The 25,629-nt window shown below is 39.8% G+C and overlaps 1 protein-coding gene across 1 annotated transcript in view; it reads right to left on the reverse strand.

Moving 5' to 3' along the window:
• The window catches only part of Atp10b (ATPase phospholipid transporting 10B (putative)), a 223,183-nt gene that overhangs the window by 103,017 nt on the left and 94,537 nt on the right, over positions 1-25,629 (reverse strand). The window contains exon 4 of the mRNA XM_075941300.1: positions 23,851-23,944. The gene's annotated coding sequence lies outside the window, so the exon portion shown is untranslated. The remainder of the gene's footprint in view (positions 1-23,850; positions 23,945-25,629) is intronic.

Here is a 25,629-nt window from a genome sequence, read left to right on the forward strand (position 1 = left end):
GCGTGAGGGTGAGCTGGGGGCTGAGGCTGAGGGCTGGCCGGCAGCTCTGTCACCTCCCAGCCTGTTGTTCCTCTCAATCATTTTCTTCTTCCCGACAGTGGAACAGGAAGCAAGGACCGTGTCACATTTTATCTGAGGTGCGGTTTATGACTGCTCAGAATGGCAGGGAAGGGCACTCCTGACGGCCCAAGGTCCTCCTTGCTCTAAAGTCACCATCTCCACCTCTGGAAATGGTGCCTCCCATTACCAGTAAACTCAAGGATCAAGTTTATTAGAGTTATCAGTTTGCACACAAAGTCACCCTGCCTTGAAGTACCAGAGTTATTTTGATCTGTGCAGAATGTCTTCTAGATAATGGAGGGAGGGGCATTCTGATGAGGTGGACCATTATATTCGGTAGGAATCCCATTTCTCAGATCTTAACTCCTCACATTTTTTATTGGTCTCAATTTCTTTCGTTTTCATTTTCTTTTGTTTCGGCTTTAGCAAATTCCATTCTCTCAATTAGAGAGTCGACTAGTTATTCATGGACTCAACATATGCCCATTGGATCTTTGTTCTAAGAGGGTGATTAAGTCCGCATGTACACACTTCTCCTGAAGTTACCTTAGAGTGGTGGAGACATTTTAGGCACATGTTTATAGAAGCAAACACAAGGGTAAACGAGCTCGCAGAGGAAAGCTGAGCAGCGACATCACACTCAACAAGGATGTGACCTTATTTCTTAGGAGATGGGATTTATGTGAGGTCAGAGAGTCAATGAAAGGCGGCTAGGGAGGGATGTGAGAGAGAAGCGTGTGGATCAGGTAAGGATTCAGAGAAGCAGCAGTCATACTGGAAAGAATGGGACGTAACCCAAGAAAAGGGGGAATAAGAAAGGCCAGGGATTGACATTCTTTTTCACATTACAACTTTCTAAAGCATGTACTAAAAAGTAGAAGCTGTCCAGGATCATGAGGAGGAAAGAAGAGGTATAAAATTTCATTTAAAGTCAATTTCTTGGGCCAGAGAGATAGCTCAGTCTATGAATGGTTTTCTGTGTGATCATGAGAACCTGGGTTCAACTTCCAGGACCTACATAAAAAGCTATGTGAGGCACACTTGTAATCAGTCTCAGCAGCAGGGAGACAGACAGTAGGGTCCTCAGGGCTTGCTGATCACCCAGCCTTAACCTAAGCAGCAAGTCCCAGACTCCAGCGAGAAACTCTGTCTCAAAAATAAAAAGAGCTAGTTCCAGGACAGGAACCAAAACCACAGAGAAACCCTGTCTTGAAAAACAATAAACAACAACAACAAAAAAAATACAACAAAATAGTAAGAGGATGGACGGCTATCTTGAGGAACAACATTCTAGGCTGACCACTGGCCTCCATATATATATGTGTGTTTATGTACATGTGTGCCCATGCACGCACTCCCAACCTCTTCGCGCGCGCACACACACACACACACACACACACACACACACACACACACGCACACACACACACACCTTATGTTTCTTAATAGATTGTATACTACCTTGCTATTTGAATTAGAATACAAGAAAGTTGGACATCAGGAAACATGAATTTTCACAACACTCTGCCCTGATTGCTAAATGTGTAAATCTCAGAAGAAAATAAAAACAAACAAACTTTTCTATTCAACACCTACTTAGCAAACAATATCCACCTTATATAAAAGAGTCTGAAATAAATGTGCTGGTGTAGCTTCAAATCAACGATTTTATCAGTTACCCCAAACTATAATTGTTCTAGAATAATCTTTCCATTTTCCAGCTTGCCCAAATACCATTTGTTTAACCAAATGTGATAGAATCTAAGTCAACTGATTTTGAGGCTTCAATGTTGATGTTGACTATATATAAACACAGTGATAACAGAAATTAAGTAGTTTGATGTGTTTATTATGTCTTAAATAGGCAAGAACAGGAACAGAATCCATTAAAATAAAAACTTAAAAACTATCGGTCTATGACAGGACCAGCTAGCTACCTTCAGAAACATCATGATGTCTGGTGAAGCCTTGGCTCTTCTCACATGGAAGCTTGCTCCCAAGAGAGAGGAAGCACCTATCACCTTCTGGGGATTTCCACTCCCACAGAAAGGTCAAAGCAACTGCAACAGCAGGTTTTCATTAGCCTTGAAATTAAAATTCAGCTAGCCTAGGTTCTTTTCATTATGTAAACATTCAAGTAGGTCAGAGGACTGGCAAGAAAGCAATCTTATTCATTTTGCTTTTTTTCCAACTTATTTTGATTGACGTTACTTTCTTCCTATGTAGCCTTTGTTTATTTTACAGGTGAACAGACAGAAGTCAGCAGGGGAAGGCAGAATGATTGTTCTCTGGAACCTCTTATTTTTTTTCTAGTCTCCTTTTAGGAAAAGCTATGTTTATTGGAAGCCAAAATGTTCCCCCTTCACACACTTATATTCAAGTGTTTTAAACCTAGACTATATCACATCATTAATTTATTATTTATCATTTACTTCATACTCAGAAATAATGATTGAATTTTAAGAAGTGTATGCTAGAAGACAGAAATCAGCACTGGAAAGACACCCTAGGTAGTTTTATGCTTCTGAGACCCACCTGGTCAATAATGATTTCTTGAGAATGTAATAGTCAAAGACCTAATAATCCCTAATAATGCCTGGGTAAGTAGAAATTTTTGGTGGAGCCCAAAGATCCTCCTGTCTCTGCCACTCAACTCTGGAATTACAGTTTGTATTAAAAACGCCTGTCTAATTTTTGATGGGGGTTCCAGGAACTGAACTCAGGTCCTCATGCTTGCAAGGCAAACACTTCAGCTACAGAGCCATCTCCTCAGCATTAGAAATCTTCCCAGGGAGAAGAGCAGGAGCTGCAAATGTGCCTTAACCACAGATCACAAAGCATGTCAGATGATTAGGATGCCATATGCGAAGTCTGTCTAACAGAGGAGGGAATAGCACGTTAGAACGAATGCAGAGTGAAGAAGGCAGAGCTGTCTTTGGTTGGAGAGAAGAGGGCATTTGGGGTAAGATGAAGGGACAGTGAAAAAGAAAGAGTAGAGTCCTTAGGTGAAATTAACCAAAGGATACAAGCCTAGAGAAGATAATAAAGGGGGACCTCCAAAACTCCAAACATCACCAGCAGGCTGTGCTTAGCCATCACTAGTTTTTGAGTTAATAATTTTTATTTTTGATAAAAATTTACGCCAACAGCTTTTCAAGAGAAAATCATTTTTAAACAGACACGAAGTCCAATCTATTGCACTATACCCCACCTCTGAAGTTCATTAGAACTCATGATGTCCCTGCTACCCAGCAAGTTGGCCTCCCACCTGGGATTATCAACACTCTCATCAGTTGGACCAAAGTATGCGGCCTTCTGTCTTGCATTCTGGGTATTGCATCATGAATGTTCCCAAAACTCAGATTGTCTCTGAAGTTCATTTGGACCTAGTAACCCCCATCTCTATTATAGGGTCTATATTTGATGATTTAGCAGCCATATAATCAGTCTGTTTTTAAGTTCTATACATATTTGCCTCCTAAATATTTTACATACCCATTGGCTTCAAACTATCCCTTGCATCCTTTCTAACTCCATTTGTAACCAGCCTTTATATAGTTCCAGAATTACTGTTCTAATGTGGAAGTCAGCCCATGGCCGTTTTCTTCTTACAGCTTGGTAACTATGATTGCTTAAGATCGAGGTTTTTGATTCCACTGTCATCTCTGCTGCCACTTGCTGCCTTTGCCTACCTCTTTCCTTCTGGCTCTTTGCCTCCAGATGCTACTGTTTGTGAGCGCCTAGACTTCCGGTTGTTTCCCTTTCTTGAACATTCTTTGCTCATGCTGCTTGTCATATGAGTCAAGGTAGGAGAAGTAACTTTTATTGTCTTAGAACAACCTGCGAAGACTTTTCAAGTAGAGGTGCTTATTCTCCATCCAGTGACTCAGGGATCCAAGTTCCCGCTTCCTTATCATTTCAACATGTGGCTTTAAATATAGCCAGGTCAGGGACCCAGCAGTTAACTATAGCACCTTGCTCATAGTCTAATTTCCATAGCCAGACCCAGCCTTGTGGCCTTATCCCGACTGCCTTGGAAGAAGATGGGATTTTAGAAACTGATTTCAGTGAGACCCGCTGGAGCAGTGTGGAACATGACAGCAGGACACAACACACCTGTCTCTAGTGACTCCGTCAATAGATATTCTAGAATTTCTCTTTTTACTCTGCCACCATGATATCTGAGTGCTGTCGTCCAAATCTGAAGTCAAGAGATCAGCCCTTAAAGACACTGACCTGGGGTAGTTTACTAGTAACCAGACAACAGAAAATTCATATATGCTCCAAATATTAGACATTTCTTCAAAGCCATTATGGATTTTCTGAAAGAATTGGCTATCCTGTGAGAGGATGCTGCAGAAGGCACGGCTCTTTAGCCAATGAAATGGTTGGAGGAGAGATAGGCTGTATTCACATGCAAAGTAACTGGATGGGAAATCAGTGGGGGAAATTGAACAAATGGCTAATAGTGAGCACCAGAACCTGTTAAAAGATGGAAGACATGCATGATTCCTGAACAGGTAGAACTGGTAATTCTCTGAATCAGAGTTGGGTGTCTGGAGCCAAGCATGAATCCAGAAAGTGCCAGAACAGGCAACTCGGAAGCTCTGCTTTCCATCCTACCTAAGAGTTTTCTGAGTAAAGAGATATGGGGACAGAGATGAGACACTTACCCAGTTAGGCAGTGCACAGATGTTGCCACACAGCAAGCCTGAAGGAACGCTGTCTCCTACATTCATGTGTCTGCTGTCTGTTGAGAACTGTGGCTGCCTGCTTCCAATTTCCCTCCCTAGTCTAACCTTGATTTCCCAGTTATCTTTCTGATGAAAGATAAAAGATCAGGGGAAATTTAAAGACAATGCAGCCAATCTTTTCTTTGTATAGGACAGGTAAAATGAGCTGAATAATTTCATTTTTAATATGCCTGGAGGAAGAAATGGAGTTTCACTTAAAAGTTGCTTTATAGGTTCTTTTGGTTTGTTTTAATGGCAAAATAATTAAGTTGTGTCTAATTAAAGGGGAATAAATGGCTCACAGAAGTGGAATGAATCAGTGCTTAGCTGAAGGGTGGAAAAAGGTGTTCAAAGTTCATAGGGCTATAAGCAATTAAAAGACAGGAGGCCAGAGTGACTGGCTCAATGCACCATGCTCGACAAACACGTGGAACAAGGTACACATTGATAAACATACCCAGAAAACTCGGAGGTGGGGGCAGCTCGGGGCAGGAAATCTGAGAAGAGCCTTACCAAGGACAAATGAACTAGATGCCTGTTTCAGTACAAAGAACACAGGACTGGACCTGTGAAGTGAAGTGAGAAACACTGATTTTGAATTGCTGTGTCCAGAGTGAAGAAATGCTCTGTGACCATACACTGGGGAGGAAGTTAAAGGGAGAACGGAAGAGACAGACAGGATAAGAAAAGGATAAAGGGGAGGAGAATTCTCTAGTAAAGACATCTGGAATCATAATTAACGTGATAGCTATTGGTGACTATTGGCAGAAAAGTGAAATGCTCCCTTAAAATGTATGATATGCTAAGAAGATATAATGTCCTTCCATGTGACTTTATAATTGTTTTTAAAACCTTACAGCATAGGCTTGTTGACCTCAAACAATCTTGTTTGATTGGGAAGAGCAGTCCCCAGGTGTGGGACCATGCAAGGGAAAATATACAAGGAGGACCATGTAGAAAATCAGGTGAGGGAAAGAAACACAGCAAATGCTGTCTAGTACAGCCACAGACTGACAAGGAAACTCGATCTCCTAGGAATTCCAGAAGCCATAGGAGAAGTGAAATTGAACTTTATTAGGACATGGGATTAGAGCTCCGTCTGGTCCTCATGGAGATCCTTAGTGCCAAGGTAAGCCAAATCAAGCTGTCTGGTTTATTCATTCAACTCATCAGTCATGAGATCCTGGGAGGCCCTTTCATATTCTTTCTGGTACCTAGTACCTTCTTCTACCCTCAGACAGGGTACTACTTAGTACTCTCCTCTTCTTTTCCTCTTATTTTGTGTACTTCTTTTCCTCAGCATCAACACCAGCTCTCTGCACCTTCAATCCACTCCCAATGCTCATCCTTGTTTATTCTCCTGGAAAGTATGATTGATCCTTGATATGACTTATTGTACTCTATTCTTATCCCAACTTAGCTCTTAGTCTTGTTTACTTGAGTATGTGCTCTTCTGAACTGAGAGCGTCTACATGTTAGTCACACTCAGCTACCTCAGTGCCCCCTGGGAACAGTCACGCTCTACCCCCGAGCCCCCTGGGATCAATCATCCTTTTACATCTTCCTAGGCACAGTGATCAGCGCTAAGCAGCACTGGGTTTGTGTGATGACTTTGAAACTCTCCGAAAAGGATCCTTACTTTTCACCTCTCTTCCCCAAGTGGTCCTTTGAGGTCAGTTATGTCTGTGTGATACTGATTCTTCCTAAAAGGGGAACGCAATTCTCCAGTATTCCTGTTTAGAATTACCAGAGATTAAGGACTTCGAGACTTTGACTATTTCTTGGGACCCCATTTTGGGAGGATAACAAGAGACATTTGGAATGAAACAGCTCAGAGATTATAGTAACTGACATCAATAAACCATGTGAAATCCATTTCAGTACAACTTCACCAAGGACTTGCTCCCTAGAAGTTTTTATTATTGACTCCCTTTACACAACAAACTTAAAACTAGTTTTCTCCATTGCTGACACCTGTTAGAAAGCTTTTACCAAAGTTACTATGATCTTATTACTTCTGACCCCCGGGATCACAATAACTAAGAGTGATTGGAGTTTTGAGATAGAGCAATTATTGGGGAAGTGTTTGTGACCTGTCCCCATTGCTCAGGATTACAAACCCTTGACTCTTGTTCAGGACTCCAGCTAAAGTACTAGCGATAGGATGGCCCCCTGTGTCTCAGCCAGCCCTTCCTCAGTAGACCCGGAGTAAGCCTCACTGCTCACAGTTCACGAGCTTTTGCTGTTTCTTAGCTTTCCTTTCTCATATGCCTTCTCTATTTATCTGTAAGCCTTTAGCTTCTCTTTTCTTAGGAATGGCTTAATATTTGAATATACTGGAACTGGAATAGACTAGGTCAGTTAAAGAGCTTTAGAAATGAGTTTGCCCTTGTATTGAATTATCATATACGATGAGATTGTGGCTTAGAAAGTATGAATGTGGGTAAGTCTGAAGTTGTCCATATTGTGCAGATGACTCTAATTTCCCTTTCTTCTAGAATAAGATTAATGATAACACATCATAGATAATATTATGTACATATAGGTGCATATACTCTTGCAATAATAATAAAAATGAAGAGAGTTTGGATGGTTTGTTACACACCACAAAGACAATGAACAATAGAAGCAAATCAGTTCCCTTACTCAGCCTATACATTGGGGCCCTTGCTTCTTCCACTTATTTTGAACCAGAATTACATGTATGTTTACCTCACAGTCTGTGATCACCCTAAGAGAATTTTTTTAACAAATAATCTTTTACATTACAAAGGTAAATCAGAGTTCCTTCACACGAGGTTCTCCTTTAAACCTATAAAACTTGTAAGGCCCTAGAAGAGGGTCTATATAATTGTAGAAGAGAACATGAGTAAGAATCTCCTATGATGACATCATAAACCTAGCAACAAGAGAAGAAAACAGATAATAAAATGTCAGGGAAGTAGAGAAGACTTTACCACTTAACTAGTCCTCTGACCTGCATGGCAAGATTCTAGGAGACAGAGAAAGCAAATAACCATGAGTCTACCCATAATCAGCAGCCTACAGGAAGACGGCGGATGTGCCCAGGCTAGACTGTGTGATGGAGGCTTAGGTATGATGCCTAGACCTCCAGGAACTATAACCTCTCAAAGACTCAGTCTCCAATACTTTAATTTTCCCATTTCATTGCAGTTCCAACTGTTGGTCAGAGATCCTGGGTATCAGAAATCCACTCTTATTACATTCTGGCTAAGGAAGGGGACACTGACCCAATGGCATTTCCTGATACCCAGGGGACTTGGTATCCAGTCAACCAGTTTTGGTGTGTTATGAAGACTTCACTGATCCATGGCACAAAATCAGCAACCTCTCAGCTTATTTTTTTAGATATAGCAAATTGAAATTAAGGTAAATAAATGTGTATATTCAACTGCCTCCCCTCACCTCCAGTAATTTCACTTCGTCCTTTCATGAAAGGATGGACTGTTGAGGAGAAATGTATTTCCATGTTTGTAATTCCTCGTAGAGTTGGTGAGGATTTCCTGGCATCTTACGTCTCATACAGAATGGTTTCTCTCACAGGTCCTTTCCAGTTGCTGAGGCTGTAAATATTGTATCTAGGCAACGCTTCCGTCTGTGGACCATTAGTAAGGGAAATGGCTTTGCTGCCCACCGATGCGAGGTGGATTACTGCTAAGCACAGAATCATGTGCGGCAGTTTCTGAGGGCAGCAGGAGGTATGGAGTATGAGACCACCTGATGGTAGAAGAAAGTATGATGGGTTTGGAGGATGAGACATCAAAGGATGTGTTGATAAGAGAGGTAAAATGCTATTTTGAGTCAAATCTATTCTTCTTCTGAGCAGCAGTGGGTCTTAGACATGTCCTCCATAGACTTACAAGACCTGTGCAACTAGGAGTGGATGTCCTAACTATGATTTATAATGCACAGTACCAATCAATCAAAGTTGTAAATTATCTTTTAAAGACCTTCAAGGGACTTAGACTTTGACAGCAAGTACCAGCATCAGGGTGGATAATAGACAAATGATACATGCCATGGGATAGGATAATAATCCAATGTATGCATGGTACTAGACACTTGACAGATATGGCTTTTTAAGTAAGTACAGAGGTATGGACTAACAAATGTTGGGCTCTTTGATAACCAAAGTATCAACAGTAATAACAGTAATAATAAGTAATAACAAGTGAACACATTTCACCTCTTATCCAACATAGAGAGTAAATTCAAGGTATATTAAAGACCTTCCTGAAGGTAAAAGGGTGGATTTAAAACACAGGAGAGTGGCTTTGTAAATCTGAGGCATGGAAGAAACTCTAAAAACAACGACATCAATAATTTGACAGAAGAGTGTGAGCCTGAAGCACATTAAAATGTGTGTCTCCTGAAGAAGATGGAAAATGAACGAGGGTCTGGGTGAGGATGCTGGTCACATCAGTATGTATCCAAATTCAGTAAAGGAAACGATCAACAACCCAGGAGGAAAATGAATAATAGAAGCAGAAGGGGAAACCTAGGTGGCTTCATACAAAGTTACTCCTAGCTTCATTAGTAATCATCAAATTAAAACAATGAAGTCGCAACTGTCACACTACCAGACTGGCAAACAAATTAAAGCCTAGTGAATTTCAGATTTGGCAAAGACGAGGTACAACAGACACTTTTCATTTGCAAATTGCTATTATACATTTGAAAGCAATTTAACTTTATGAGGGTAGGTTGAAAGTACATTTGTCCCTGGATCCAGTGTTTCTACTTCTAGATGGGTATCCTAGAGAAAACTGTACAAATGCATACAAAAAAAATCTGGAAATACTAACTTCATCACCATTTAGGAAAATTAAAAATGAAAATGTCTATATAAGATTAGAAAGAAAAAATAAATGGGATCATATAAATAGAATGGAATACTATATGAAGATAGAAGTAGACCATAGAAAATAGAAAAAACTAGCAACTTTCACTAAGAGTTATCACTTTCCTTTATGTACAATAGTAAACATTGTGGATATAAACTAACAATTTTCATGACAACCATGATAGGGGCACTATTACACATGGACAAAATCAGGTATAGAGCGGTATAACTATATGTAGCTCTCTCTTAGAGTTGTTAGTGGTGGAAGAGAGCCACCGATCAGCCAGTCTAACCCCGGTAGTGTTACTTTAAATACTACACTTGCTGCAGCAAACAAGCACAAGTACAGTGTTGGATTAAATATTCAACTAAAAATGTGATGTATGGAGTATGATCCTATCTCATTTAGCATTAGGTTTAGCTTCATAACTGCTATAAACCAGGTATTTACTTATGACATACAACACATTGAGAGGTCGATAATTTAAGGCACACTTTGAGGTCCTAAGTCATGATGGATTTCTCTGTCCCATTTTCCTCGGCATTGCTGTTTGATATTAAGAATCAAAGGGATCTGGGAGCATCAGTCATGTTTCTTCCAAACGGAGAAAAGAAAGAAAGGAGGGCAGGTAAATGTATACCTGGCAGCATGGTCCCTCTGAAGATTTAAGGAGAGGTCTCATGACCTACGATTTGAATCTTATTGGCTAACCCTCTTTTCAAGAGAAGTTGGGGCTTATACTCCTTGAGTTAGATACATTGTTACCTTGAGTAAACTCTATGTTCAATGTAGAAGAATAGTAAATATTTATCAGGTTATTAAATTTTTGTTATAAGTTATATATATGTATATATATAGTGCATGTTTCAAACAAAACTATTTTTCATGTAAAATATCCTTTTAGAGTTTATACTTACATAAATGTGTATGAAAATTAATAGTAAATTTAGGACAATACTTATGGTTTAGAGAAGGAAGGAGGAGTGACATGTGATAAACCAATTTTTAGAAATCAAATGTGAGAATGCATGTTAAAATCTGACTGGTTGGATGGAGGCTAAGGCCTGAGTGTCTCCAGTGAACATGTGAGTACCCAAGTTTCTTCATCTTTTGTATAGTGTAATCACTCCTTTCCCCTCTGTAGGAAAGAGTCTTGGTCCCAAACAACTGATTTCTCCTTTTGGAAGTTCAAGTCCTTGTTGGATATGAGGTTGTCCCCAAAATAAATTTTTTTCAGAGCACCTGCTTTACAGCAATAAACCTAATGAGATGTTATCAGACATCATAAACGAAGATAAGGTATTTGTCAGTATTAGCTTATTTCATCCTCATAAAAATCCTTGGAGTTAAAAACAATCTTTTCTCCCTGTACAGATGAAGAAAACAGGGCTCGGAGAAGTCAAGCATCTCCCCTAAGACTCCTCACTCCAAACGGCAGAACTAGGCTAGAATCCACACCCATGAGGCTTGAGAACCTGACCTTGAAAACCTCACCCTTTGCTGTGGCACTGTAGGAGTCGCCTTTGATGTTAGGGCACAATGGGAAAGTCAGGTTGCTAGGTATAGAATGGATGAACAGGCTGGCTTTGCCCTGTGTTTGGTGGAATATTTCTTTGGGTGGGCCATATAAAGCTTGGCTGAGGTAAAGGAGCAAGCAAGCAAGGGAATGATTGCTCAGAGAAATACTGGTCCAGAAGTCACGTGGAATGTTCCCCTCCTAACTTTTACTAGTCATGGTCTTGCCTTTGCAGGATACAATCCAGGGAGTCAACCAAGATGAAACCATCTGCCAAGAAGGATATAAGCTGGGCACCACAGTTCTGAAGTTGAAAATAGGGCGAAGACCAAGGCATTATTCTTACTTATGTGCTTCTCCTTGGCTCTGAGGCTGAGAGGCAGAATAACAGACTAGCTGCCCAGTTAACCATATTTACATTTTAAGATACTGTCCCTAAGCTGAGCTGAGACTTACTCTTGATATAGCTTGGGCTGGCCTTAAACTCATGATCTTCCTGTTTCAACTTCCCAAAGTGCTAGCCTTACAGGCATTTGCTACCACCCTGGGCTTGCTGAACTGAACCAGGATGGCAAAGTTATCAAATGAAAATAGGCATTTTCTAACACTGGGCAAGGATAGTAGGGAATGTTCCACACAGATACGATTAGTGCATAGATCCTCCAACTTTCTCTCCCTGAAATCTGGCCGCACCCCCAGACAGACACTCCCTTTCTGGATAAAGAGTTGGTAAGTGACCCTCTTCAGGTTTGCAGTATCTTCATTGTAGCTGCAAGCCCAGACCCCCTTTTCACACTTAGGCCTAGAATTATAACTTTACTTTGATTTAGCACCTTCTTGGAATATAGCCTAGGTTATGTAGTATAAAACTCCTTTCCCCTCCTCTCAAACCCATTAGATCCAGGGATTCCCTTTATTTCTTGGGAACAGAAGGGTGTCTCCATTCAGGACCTGTGATATTCTTCATGGTGACAATAACTGTCCCACTATTCTGAGAAGTGGAGAAAACTAAAGGTTCTTTCCCTTTAGGACCCGTGTTATGTTATGTGCAGTAACCATCTCTCCAAAGAAACCTCTTCTTTGGGTCCAAAGGCTTACTCTCTCCCCTTCAGGAACTCACTGTGGCTACCTTTGCTCAACTCTCCTTAAAAAGCCAGTCTGATGCCCATTCATGTCAACTTCCTTTCTAAAATCTTCCTTCCTTTATTTATAACAGACACATAAATTAAGAGCCACCATTTAGAAAAATGTCTTCACATTTGTAACAAGGTAAATAAAACCACAAATCTATGACTATCATTTATTTTATTCATGCTGTGTGCCAGACTCTATTAAGAAGATAAACTTTAAGACTCTGTAAGGTTAAGCCAGCCCCTTAAGGGGTGGGCTTGCCTCTGGCGAATGTTTACTTATAAATCGGGCGCACCCCTTCCTGCTATCTGTTCTACAAGGGAACCGTGGTAATGTAAGTCTAACTTCCCCATTAAAGCTGTGTATATATTCTTTACAATCTGCTTGCATTCATTTATGCCGCTACATTTTTGGCGCCCAACGTGGGGCTCAAACCCACGACCCTGAGATTAAGAGTCTCATGCTCTACCGACTGAGCTAGCCAGGCTGAAGGGGCGCGGATGCTGCGGCCAAGGGTCGCTGGGAAGCTGAGAGGTACACGCCGCGCCGTGGGGATGGCCGCTGCTAGGGAGAGAGAAGAAAAAGAATATAAAGAATCCAACTAACATGATTACAAGCTTGATTATTATTGATGATTATACATTAACAACCTACATTTCCTAATTATACATTACATTTTAAAAATGAACTACACAATCACAATACCTTAATTAATATCAGAAATACATATACATATAACAAAATTGACCTTAAAATCCATACCAATGCTGTCCTTAGAAAAAGCGAGAGAGGTACTGTGACTGCTGAGCTCTTTCCTTTTAAATGCTAGGTTGCAGCATCAACAAAAGAAACTCAAAGAACAGCTTTTCTCCTTGAGAAAAGACTCTTCAATACAACTCTTCCCAAAGTGCTGAGGGTCTAATGGCTACTCTCGAAAAACTCCAGCTGCAATTCCTAACCCATTCATTTTCTGCTGGCAAATCTATTCTCGTAATGTAAGCCTTTATTTCCCATTGGTATGAGGCTGAAAATTGCTATTAAGCATATCAAAACTCTTTGCATGCCACAAAATCCCAACATTAATCATGAACATGAGTGAAGGGAGAAATAAGCCTCTGAAATATTAAGGATAAAAAAAAATCAAATATTGTATGGTAAGGATGTCTCATAATTTTAAATGTCTTCTTAAAAAGACTTTTAAAAATCCTTTGGAATGCAATGAAGTTTAAAATGAAAACACTGGCTATCTTTCCTAGAAAAGATCTAACAAGCTTCTTAAGCATTCTTCTTCAGTCCGAGGTCTACTGTACTGAATTCAAATTAAAGTTAGCTCCCTTAAAAACTTCTCTTATGAGCCAATATATGTGAAAACCTTAGCAATCAGGCTTCGGCCAAAGCAATCTTGAAACTTGTTTGTGAAATAAAATGCTCTTTATAATTCCTAGCCTCAGAGATGCTTTGCTGGCTTCTTCCCTGTTTGCGGCTTTGTACTGAGTGTGTCGTCCTCTCTTTCTGAAGCACACTCTGCTCTTGCCGAGAAGTCCTTCCTGGATGCTATACCACATCTCGTCTTCATTGTTTTTTTTTTTTCCAGAGGTGTTGGTTTTCCTTTTCTGGTCAACTATGTAGCTTTGGCAGAGAAGCATCGGAAATGCACCTCCACTCCCAAAGCCATGTAATGAAAACCAATTCTATCCCATGACTCAGCCCATTGCCCTTTCTTATGATTGTCAATTATGTTGGTTTGGTGCCAGTTCACTCAGCTGAGAACTGGCATCAGAGCTGGTTACAGCAAGTAGGTTGCAGTTGTAAATGGGGCTGCTCGGAAGTGTGCGTGCACAGACAGTATTTGCAAACAACACAAAACAAAATTCCCCAAGCCAACTAGGGCGAGGTATGGCGGTGCACATCTTTAATATCAGTACCTGGGAGGCAAATACAAGCTGATCTCTGCGGGTTCCAGGTTAACTAGGGCTACCTAGTGAGATCCTGTCTCAAGAGAGACAAAGTGGCTGGTCTGCTCAACAGTTGAAAAGCTCTTGCTGCTTTTACAGAGGACATGGGCTTGCATTTCTAGCACCTACCTGGTAGCTCATGATAGGCTATAACTCTGGTTCCAAGCTATTCTGAACTCTTTTCTGGCTTCCATAGGCACCAGGCATGCACATGGTACACAAACATACATGTAGGCCAAATATTCATATAAAATAAACACTTTAAATGTGAAAAGTTGGCAACTTGGGTTTTATGAGCTGAGCCTGTAATTATAGATTGCTCTGTTTAAACCATGGAGTTGACTACATTAGAATGTTGATCGGAGGTTTCTGTCCTGCCTGATTCCCGCAGTCATTAAGTCCCAAAGAAACCACACAGAGGTCTACATTAATCATAAACTGCTTTAGAAGGTACAGAGAATTATGAGTAGGGATGTTCTTCTCCTTATAGAAGGTGAAAATTTTTGGAATAATCCTAATAATGATTTTTATTACAAGACATCCCTTATTTTTATGAAAAAATGTTTATCTTTGTATTTGCCATATGTGTGTAGCTGTCAGATGTCAGAAGAGAGCATTGGAGTCCCTAGATGATGGAGGAAGGTCATTGGTTAATTATAATAAAGAAACTGCTTGGCCCTCATAGGTTAGAACATAGGTGGGTGGAGTAAACAGAACAGAATGCTGGGAGGAAGAGAAAGTGAGGTAAGACACCTCAGACAGACGCAATGCTTCCCCTCTCTGGGCCAGACACGATGAAGCAAGCCGCCAGGTCAGACATGCTGAATCTTTCCCGGTAAGCACACCTAGTGGTGCTACACAGAATATTAGAAATGGGTTAGATCAATATGTAAGAGCTAGCCAATAAGAGGCTGGAACTAATGGGCCAAGCAGTGTTGAAAAAAATACAGTTTGTGTGTTGTTATTTTGGGTAAAGCTAGCCAGTGGTGAGAGCTGGGTGGTGGAATGCAACCCGCAGCTCCTACAACACCTAGACCTGGAGTTACACAGACTTGTGAGCTGCCTGGCTTGGGTGCTGGGAACCAAACCTGGGTTCCCTGGAAGAGGACTTTCCAGCTCTCTAGTCTCCACGATGTTGGTTCTTATTAAATGGTAAAATAAAAATTTGGGCTGTAAAATGGGCTCTGTTAGGTCTCCAATGTGGTCACGCTTAGGATAAAGCATACACATGTGCCTTCTGTTATGCTTAGGTTGTCTTAAGTGTCCGAGCATAAGCAGAGAGGCATAGTTCTGGAGATTGTTCAGAAATGATAAAATATAACCAAGGATTCCTACTGGAACTTATACAGTCAAACTTTCAGACCCCTGTTGGTTTGGGTTAACATTTGTTATCTTTAAAGTCCCCTCTGACTGAGCAAATGAGGAGAAGTAAATATCAGAACCAGATGGAAGAAGTGAAGAACTGGTGCCACTGTGGATTGTCCTCATTAAGGCCACCTTCTAACCATGAGGGAGTTCATAGGTCAGCCTTGCAGAGAAAACCAAAGGAGCCTAGAGACCAGCTACATGCTTGCAAAGACTTCTGATGACTGTGCATTTTCTAACTCCAGCTCCTTACATAGACTATTGATAACTTTGCTCTTGAGTTTTCTGAGAATCTCCTCTTAACTTTCATTAAGCCATCTTTATAAAACATCTTCTTCAGAACCTTATTTTCATTTGTTTTCTTACAATTCATTATATCTTACCTCATTGCGGATCCTAGCACTCCCACACATTGACAGAGTCTTTCTTAACCACTCAAGACCTCAGGTAAGATCTTTACATGAGAGTAGTGGTAACACTGACTCTTTGTCAAGGGGTTGCTGTGGAATAACATTCTAAAACACTGGAGCAATTGCCGCCCCACACATTCAGTGAGGGACCTCATCCAAGTGGTTATTAACCAAATGCCTTAGAACACACACACACACACGTTGAACAGTTCACAAATTCTAAGAGTCTATGAATCTGCACTAAATTGAAATAGTGCTGTTGTTCATACACAGAATGGGGTTTTACTTCCTTTGAATATTGTATCCCATGGACTATCACCTATACAAAAGCTTTGATCAACAACCTAAAGGCTTGAAAGGAAGTTGACCCCATTTTTACCTTTTCTCAGCTTACCCAAGAGATATAACTGCTAGGGTTTCACCTATGCATCCACTTACCAGTTTGTTCCTCTTTTTCCTAGCTACTGTGATGGCCCAGCACAGTGTAAGTTGGCCATCAGTACCCTTCCAAAGCCATCTAACTGTTGGTTACTACCTCGGAAAGCTCCAAGGACATGAAAGGTTCATTCTAGAGCAAGCACCTTTCTGTTAGCAAGTAGGCATGCCAATGCACAGGGAAAGACTTGGGGATTTAAAAAAAGGAAGAAAGACATAGGGAACAGGGCTTGCCTTACCAAATGGAGCAAATCTTATTTACAAATGACCTTTAACCCCTGAGATCAGCCCAAATAAAGAAGCATCTGTCATCTTTGGGAACATCCAATATTCTTTACTCCGACAAGGGCCTCCAAAGACTACATTCCATTTCAATCTAATTGGCTCCATGCCCTTTCTGTGCCTTTTCTAGCTATGCATGGCAAGCTAAGTCACCTAGGGATGGAAGCAAGCTTGGAAACGTGCGACACCTGACAGCAGAATCAGCGGATGGAGGCAGAGAAGGAGCACCCTAATTAAAGTACAACTGGGTGCATTGATTTCAGCTTCAGGAGGAGCAGGCTCTGCTGCTGTGCCTGGAATCTTGGCATTCCTGCTATAGCCTGTGAGTAGCTGAACTCAAGATATGGCAAAAAGATTTTTGTTTTTGAGTGAGAAGAGTGGCCACTATCAATGTTTCCAAGGTACAAATGAAAAAGAGCAAATGAGGGAAACTATCCATGTGTTCATTCTCAAGAGAGAAAGAGCAGGGAAATCTTGGCTGCCTGCGTGTAGGAGTTGTTCAAGCCTCTCATAAGTGCTCACCAAGTGTACACTGAGGCTAAAGCACTGGTATGGAAACTAATGACATAGTATGGGACATGTGGATGAAGCCTGTGTCCTCATGGAGCCTGTGTTTTGACGGGAAGACAAAGGAACATACGTGTTATCAGACTATTTCCAGTTCTGCAAAGGAAGTCAGCACAGCAGAGCAATAAGATGACAAAGTGGCTGCCTCAACAGGTGATGAACAAGGACAACAATAGATACATCAACATGGACAGGGGTGGGGGAGAACTCCTGAGGTGTCAACCCTACACAAAGAGCTACAGGCAACTAAGAAATGTTGAGAGCAGGCGAAATAGTCTTCCCCAGGGAAGAGCACACCAACTGGTTACCCAATACCAAGTGGTCAGTCTTAAAGCATACAAGTAACATTATGCAGACTGAACAGGTTATATTTGGAACGTATATGTGTATATGTATGTTTATATGTGTATGTATATGTGTGCAATAACAGTTAATGAGTAAGGAAGCCATGCATTTAAAAGCAAACAAGGAGGGATATTTTGGAAGGTTTGGAGGGAGGAAAGTGAAGTGATGTAATTATATTACAATCTAGAGAAATAAAATAATTAAAAAATAAAAAGTGTAAAGATTAGAAAGAAAGTAATGATATTGCAATTTCTGGCAATAAGAATTATGCAAATTAAATAGAAAAGAATAAAAATATCTATCATTGTCCATTAAATGTTTTACTATTTTCTTGTTTGCTTATAGCTTACTTTTCACTACTAAAATACAAATTAAACAAAGGCAAGGATTTTGGCCATTAATCTTTTTTTTTTTTTAGAATATTTAGGTAAATCCCTTAATCCCTTACATGTAGGCAGAAATAAGTACCCATTAAAGTAATGAGTTAAGTGAGAACACCTATTCATCTGACTTGATGATTAGAGAGTTTAACAATTGAAAAAGATGATGTCTGATCTAGAAGAGAAGGAAAATGGATGACCGTGAGACCCACAAAGGATTATTTACAGAAGTATAATTTGAAGCTAAACAGGAGAAGGAAGGTATAAAAATGGCTTGAGCATGTAGAAAACAACTGTCTGCCTTAGTGTACTGAAGTTAGCCTTAAGAGGTCACTGTGCTGTGACTGTCTATGACCTTGGAGAAGCGCACTCTCTACCTAGCCCTGCAGCAGAAGTAAGAGCAGTGCAGGGATGTCCAGTCCTCCTACTTAGCTGCGGTTGCCTGTTCTGCATTACAGACCCGTTATAGGAATCCCAGGTGAGAATGTACAGGTCCCAGAGTAACTGGTCACTCTGAACATCACATTTCTGTGAATGAAAGAAGCAAATGGTAAAACCTGTGATGCAGAATTTTAACCGCCTGGAAACTGAGGCTTCGAACCAAAAATTTTACTTTTTTTTTAAGTGGCTATAGTTTTATAAAACTATAATATGTATCCAGGAAAGGAGAATGGAAGTGCAAGGTATTTTGGAAAGAGAGTGCACGGAAGACTTGTGCCCTTCATAGGGTATGATTCTAGGTAAAGGATTTTAGTCCTTCAAATCCCTGGACCATTCCAGGGAACATAGGGGGGTCACCCTGAAACGGAGAAGCCCAGATCGGTGTGATGTCAGTTCTGTGGTCTTACTAAGACCTTATGCTTCATGTGGGTAGCAATACTCTAGTCTTCTCCAGATGATCCCTGTGTAGTAAGCCTACTGCTTACTCAAACCAGGGAGACCCTTGGGCCCTTTCTTTAGGGAAGATTTCTGGCATCTGAGCCTGGTTATGTGGACCCAGAAGAGAAGTCCAGGCAAGGCCATTGTATAACCAAAGGTGAGACAAGTGCAGACATCAGCAGATGCCTGCGTATTTTTAGAAAACACATTTTCATCTTCAATTTACACAGGTCCTGGAGCAGAGCTAAGTCATTACAAAGTGTGAGTCGTGTTCCTTTCAGCCTTGGACGGACAGCTTGCTGTGTTAAGCAGACACTGTCAGATGCCATCCCTTGGGTGGGCTATCCTAAAAGCACTGTGTGAATTTGGTTCCTCTGAATTCCAAACTTCCTTCTTCGCAACAAGTCGAGTGGCTTCCTCCTATGTCGAGGGAAGACAGAACATTGGAAAAGAAGCAGAGAAAAGAAAAAGAGTGAGAAAGAACAGAACTAGAAAGAGCCATTAAAATGAGTTGCCATTCCTAGGATTCCTGCTGTACATTAGCATAGGGCATTTAAGGCACAAATTCTGTACTTTAAAAATATTGCTGGGTTAAGCATTTCTAGCTCCATTTTTTTTTAAAGAGGAAAACTGAGACCCACCCCTCATGAAATGAGGTCTCACAGGTATAAGTGGTAGAGTTTACACAGGCCTATCTAACTGCTAAGTGCAGGCATTCTGCAAACGCTTTGCTGAAGTCAGGGTCTTCCAGGGAAAGTATCTGTACTGGGCTTTCCATAGCAAAGAATTTACCCTTGTCCCAAGAAGTCTAGCCTTTGTCCATACTTCTGGGAAGGAATCTCTTAGTCCTGAGAATTTCATGCTTGAGAGTGTTTCTTGTGCCTGGAGGTGTGGCTCATTCCAGAGAGTCTAACAAAGTAATTTAGGGTTGGGACTTCCAGTAGCTCATCCGCCAAGAAGAGTTGGATTCTGAGAACCGGTGGATGGGAATTCACCTATATTTTCTTTATGTGATAGAGCCCCAGTAGAATCTTAGGATAAAGCCTTAAGTGAACATCTCTGGTTGACAATGTTCTAATATGTGTTGTTATATTTAGGTGCTGTGAAAGAAATTCGGTGACTCCATAGTAGAAGCATTGGGAACTGCGCTGTAGAGCGTTTGTGGACTCTTTTCTCTTTGGCTTGTCTCCAGGCTGGTTTTAGTGAGTACCCTGTCCATGGAATAAAGCCTACTGCCAGAGTATCACAGCTTCCTGTGAATTTTGAGACTCCCAATAAACTGTCAAAACTGAGAGGGCAGTTTTGGGAAACCCACCAACTTGTAATTGGTATCACAAGTGAAAGTAGTGTGTGGGATCTGTTCCTCCAGCTTCATCAACTCAGCCCTTATGTTGGCAGCTTCAGCCAGTCTCATGTCTCCTTAAGTAACAAACTCTTGGAATGAACTACCACTACCTCTCAGATCTGATTAAATGGCAGGGATGGAAGGTCAGGGTCCCAGCCCAGGACAATGAAAATAGACAGAGTCTTGGATTGGGAGGAGAACTAATGACGTGGGCTGTAGATGTGGCAGGCACAAGCCTCCAATCCTGGTCAAACTTCTGCTATTTTTGTCAAATGCTTCTCTGGGGTGTAGGGGCAGAGCTAAATCTATCCTGGCTTCTCTTTGTATATCTATAACATGTAGATACTGAATTAAGTTCTCATCAGGTCTCTGAAGGCTCTAGATTTGATGTGGGATTCCTCTCTGTATGCTTTGATTATATTTCATTACCATTCATTAATAAACTTTGGGCCTACAGCAGGACAGAATAGAACGAGGCAGGAATTTCAAGCAGTGGATCTTGGTTTATTGATGCAGATTTAAGGTCAACTTTTTATATGTATATTTCTGCTTTTGATTAAGGTATTGTGTTTATGTAGTTCATCTATAATAGTCAAGCTTGTAGTCAGTTAGGTTTTCTAGATGTACAAAGATCTATTTCAGATGGATAGATATTGATCAAAGCATTCAAAAACTAACAGAATATGGCACTTAAAATGTTTTGAGAACTTAGGACTTCTCATGAAAATGAGACTCATCCGTTCCTGGCAGGACCAATCTACTTTAAGAAGACGATGGGCATCAAAGAGGCTCCTTATGGAGTTTGTTAGCCATTTGTGCAAGAAACTGCTCTTGTCTGAACTACTTGATGGTATGCTCTATAAACTGGACGGGCGAGACCCACAGGAAAATGATTGCTGAAGTTGCCTAAAAAAGGTAAGACAGTCTTTCAGGGTTTCTGCTTTATGAAAGAGTCTGCAAGACATTCTGCATGACATAGAAGAAAGTGACTGACAATCTGCTAATATAGGCAGAACTGTCTTTAAAATTTCCTGCTTCATGGAAATGTCTGCCAGATACTATGGTCCTGTAGGATGAAGATGGATGTCCCTATGTCACAGAAGAACTTTAAGTGACTGTCCAGGCAACAAGATGTCTCTGTCAATTCTAGAGATTTGGAAGTTGCTTACAAGGCACTTCCTGTTTACTTAGGTAATATTATATCCTTCTGGAATCTTTGATGGAATTGAAGAAAGATAGATATAATTATAAAAGATAAATTAGATATAAAACTTTTGACTCACAAAAATAGGATAAATGATATTTTCCTTAATTTGCCAAATGTAAAAGGACTAAATATTGTAACTATAATTCTTGCTTGATAACTGTTTTGTTTGTTATCTCGCTATGTTAAAGCTAAAACCTTTCTTTTTATTTAAACAGAAAAGGGAAGGTGATGTGGGATTCCCTCTATATGCTTTATTTCCATTGGTTAATAAAGAAACTACTTTGGGCCTACGGCAGGGCAGAATAGAGCAAAACAGGAATTCCCAGCAGAGATAGAGGAGAAAGTTGGCAGAGTCAGAGAGATGTCATGTAAACAGCAAAGGAGACAAATGCTCTGGAACCTTACTGGTAAACCACAAGCCTCATGGTAAAATATAAAATAATATAAATGGGTTAATTTAAGATGTAAGCATTAGTTAATAAGAAGCCTAAGCTAATAGGTCATGTGGTGTTTTAATTAATACAGTTTTGAACATAATTTGAAGGCCCAACCCTAGCACTGTGCCTGGTAATTTGTGTAAACCATTCAGTGCTGACAGAGTCCATTGTGGATTCCCTTGGCCTTATTTTGTAGCTGCGGAGAACACAGCTAAGAGAAGGCAGGGTGTGTGCAGAGCCTTAGCACCACAGACTGAAGGACCAGGCCTGTGTCCCCAAGTCTTAAGTATGTGCTCTAAATGTCAACATTCCCTGATCGGTTCGCTCACTTTCTTGTGAAACTGAATGAGGAAATCTCTCTCCTATCATTCTATAGATGAGTAATATGAGACAAATAAGGATGAAGTCAATAGTTCAAGGCAACTCAGCTGGATGGAAATTAATTGTTTGGCATCTGAATGTTATTTCTTCCATCAGATGGAGCCTTTAGTGATGCTTACTAGGCACAGAGAATATAGCTGTTGTATATGCTTAAGCTTGAAGTAGGCAAATAATCTGAATGATCCCCCCCCAAAATTAAATTCAAATGGCCAATAAGTCTATAAAAATGTCCAACACTCATCCATCATGGAAATGTAAATCAAATTTATGCTAAGATCTACCTCATCCCAATTAGTAGGCTAACATCAAGAAATCAAGCAGGAAACTCCAGTGGGGAAGCAGGAAACTAGGGACTCTTAAACATTTTTGGTGGAATGTAGCTTGGTGAAGATATTATAGAAATTGGTGTGGATGTTCACACCAAAAATCTGTAACCAGAACTGAATTATTAAAATTACTTTTAGGTGAACACCTGAGGGAATCTAAACAAGTATACACACAGATACCTGCATATTCTCATTTATAAAGCACTTTTCTAAATAGACAAGATATGGAATCTAAGTGTCTATCAACACATGGGTGGCAAAGAAAAATGTGATAAATATAATAGAATACTCTTTAGTCATTAAGAAGGAAGAAATGATGCCATTTGGAAAATAGATAGAACTTTGTATGGTCACAGTAGGTAGATACCAGGTCCAGATAAACAAAAAATGGTATTGTCTTTAATATGTAGAAACCAGGTTTAACAACAACAAAAATAACACTTGAAAGCAGACGTGAGACTCTCTGGGAAGAGGAAGGGGATAATCAAGAGGAGAGAGGGAGACAGAAACAGGTAAAGGGGGTGAATTGGTCCAAAGAAGATGATACACATATATGAGAAAATATGATGATGAAACCTCACCATTTTGAATAATGAATACATGCTAATAAAAAGTCAAGAATTTAAGTTTCTAATATAAGAACTAGAAAATACCAAAGAAAATTCTTTTTAATAAAAGGAATAAAATAAAGCCAAATTCAGAAATATTGATAGTTAATTATAAATATGAAATTGCTCAACCCCAAAATTGTTTCTTTGAAAAGATTAATGTGCTTTGTAAAATACGAGAAGATACAGGAAATGAAATACTGTTATTACCAAGTATTCTGTAATGAAAAGGTGATAAAAGAATGTTTTGAGCTGGGTGGTGGTGGTGTATGCCTTTAATCCCAGCACATGAGAGGCAGAGGAAGGAGGATCTCTGTGAATTTGAGGCCAGCCTGGTGTCCAGAGTGAGTTCTAGGATAGCCAGGACCACAGAGAGAAACTCTATCTCGAAAAAACAAAGAAAAAGAATGGTAGGAATTTCACAGCAATAAATTTGACAACTAACAGTGGATACAATTCTTTGAAAAATATTAAATGCTAAAACTTGACCCTGAGAGAAACAGAAAAAAAAACAAGTAATCTTGTTTCAGGAGCACAATTTAATTTAAAAAATCTTGGGCTACTGAGTGGTTAAGATCCTTTGTTGTTTTTCTAGAGAACCCGAGTTTGCCCCCAGTACTCACATTGGGTGGCTCACAATCACGTGCAACTCAGCTTCAGCAGATTCCTTACCCTCTTCTGGTCTCTGTGGGTATGCACATCATGTATATAGCCACCCTACACAAACACAAATGTTTATAAATCAAAATACAATCTTCTTAAGAAGAATAGGCACAGATAGCCTTACTGTGGGTACTATGTAACACTTAAGGTGATGTGAGATTATATATATATATATATTTCTTTAGGAAATATTAGAGATGGGAACCTTTTCAAATTGTTTTATAAACCCATTATTACAAATGCATCAAAAGGAAACTGTCTACCAATATCCCTCATGAGCACAGGTCAAGAATCCCTAACAAAATACTATCAAATCAAAGCTAGCAAAATACAGAAAAGGTAATAGATTGTGGCCACTAGGAGCTATTCCAGAAAATCAAAATAGGATTTAACATACAAAACCCAGTTTAGCTCTCCATATTAATAAAATAAAGGTAAAAATCCAGTAACATTTTAATAGATGAAAAAAGCTTTTGACAAAATTCAACTTTAATTCATGAACAAAAACCTATAAACTGGTGATGAATGGTATCTTGAAAAAATTATTAGTATTCTGTGTGTGTGTGTGTGTAAATTACATAGCAGGGCATGTGTTTGAAGGTTGGTGGATAGGTTTGTGGAGTTGGTTCTCTCCTGTGGGTTCTAGGGATTGAACTCTGGTTGTCAAGATTACATGACAGTCCTTTTATTTTTTGAACCATTTAGTCAGCCCTAGATGAAATCTTTCTCACATCATAAGGCTATCTTAGGACACTGGATTTCAGCCAATAGCATACTTGGTTATGAAAGGCTGAATGTTCCCCAAGATCATGATTAAGACAAGCATATCTTCCCCCAGGACTTTTGTTGAAACTTGCATTAGAGGAATTAGGCATTGCCAGAAAGGAAGACACATTATTAAAGGTAATATATATTTTAAAAAGAAAATGTAAAATTGTCTTGATTTGCACATACTAAGAAAATATATATTGAAAATCCTAAAATGTAGCCAAACTAATAAGAGATACAATCGGAGAATATAAGGTCAATCTACAAAAATCAATGTTTGTATAGTAGTAATAGCTCAATGAAAATTGAATTTATATATCCAGGAGCAACATAATAAAAATACCAAAAGACAAATGTAATTTAAAAAATTCAAGTTCTCTCACTCATCATAAAACATTGATTAAAGAACTGAAAACACTTAAATTAATGGATTAAATTAACTTAATTATTGGATTAAATTAAGTCCTAAACTATCTTGATGATTGTACTAGAGATTCAGTGGTATCCAGTGAAAGCTTTAACTAAACTTTTTGTAATTTGCTGTTAAATTACAGTTAAAAAGTTTGGGACCTTCAAAGAACATGATCCAGTCAATACCATTTTGAAAAGAAAGATGCTTGACAACTTACAGACTCTGATTACAATAGTTACTAGAAGTATAAAGCAAGACAGGGAATTATTGCATTAAGCACAGATAGATCAATGGGATATATCAAGTAACACAAAAGTGGGTCTTCATTGGCTAGTTACCTTTTTTTTTTTTTTAAATTAAAGGTGCCATGATATCAGTGGGATGTGGTGGTTTAAATGAGACACATCCTTTATAGGCTCTTGATTGCTCTGCTTGGGCATATCAGGAAACTTCAGATCCTTGAGTCCCACTGGAAAAAAGTATGGGACTGGAGGATGAGCTCCTCACTTTGCTTGGAATTCATTCTCTCTGCTTCATATTTGTGCCCACATCCGCCATT

This window comes from Microtus pennsylvanicus, chromosome 11, assembly GCF_037038515.1.
Source record: "Microtus pennsylvanicus isolate mMicPen1 chromosome 11, mMicPen1.hap1, whole genome shotgun sequence".
In the NCBI taxonomy this organism is placed as follows: domain Eukaryota; kingdom Metazoa; phylum Chordata; class Mammalia; order Rodentia; family Cricetidae; genus Microtus; species Microtus pennsylvanicus.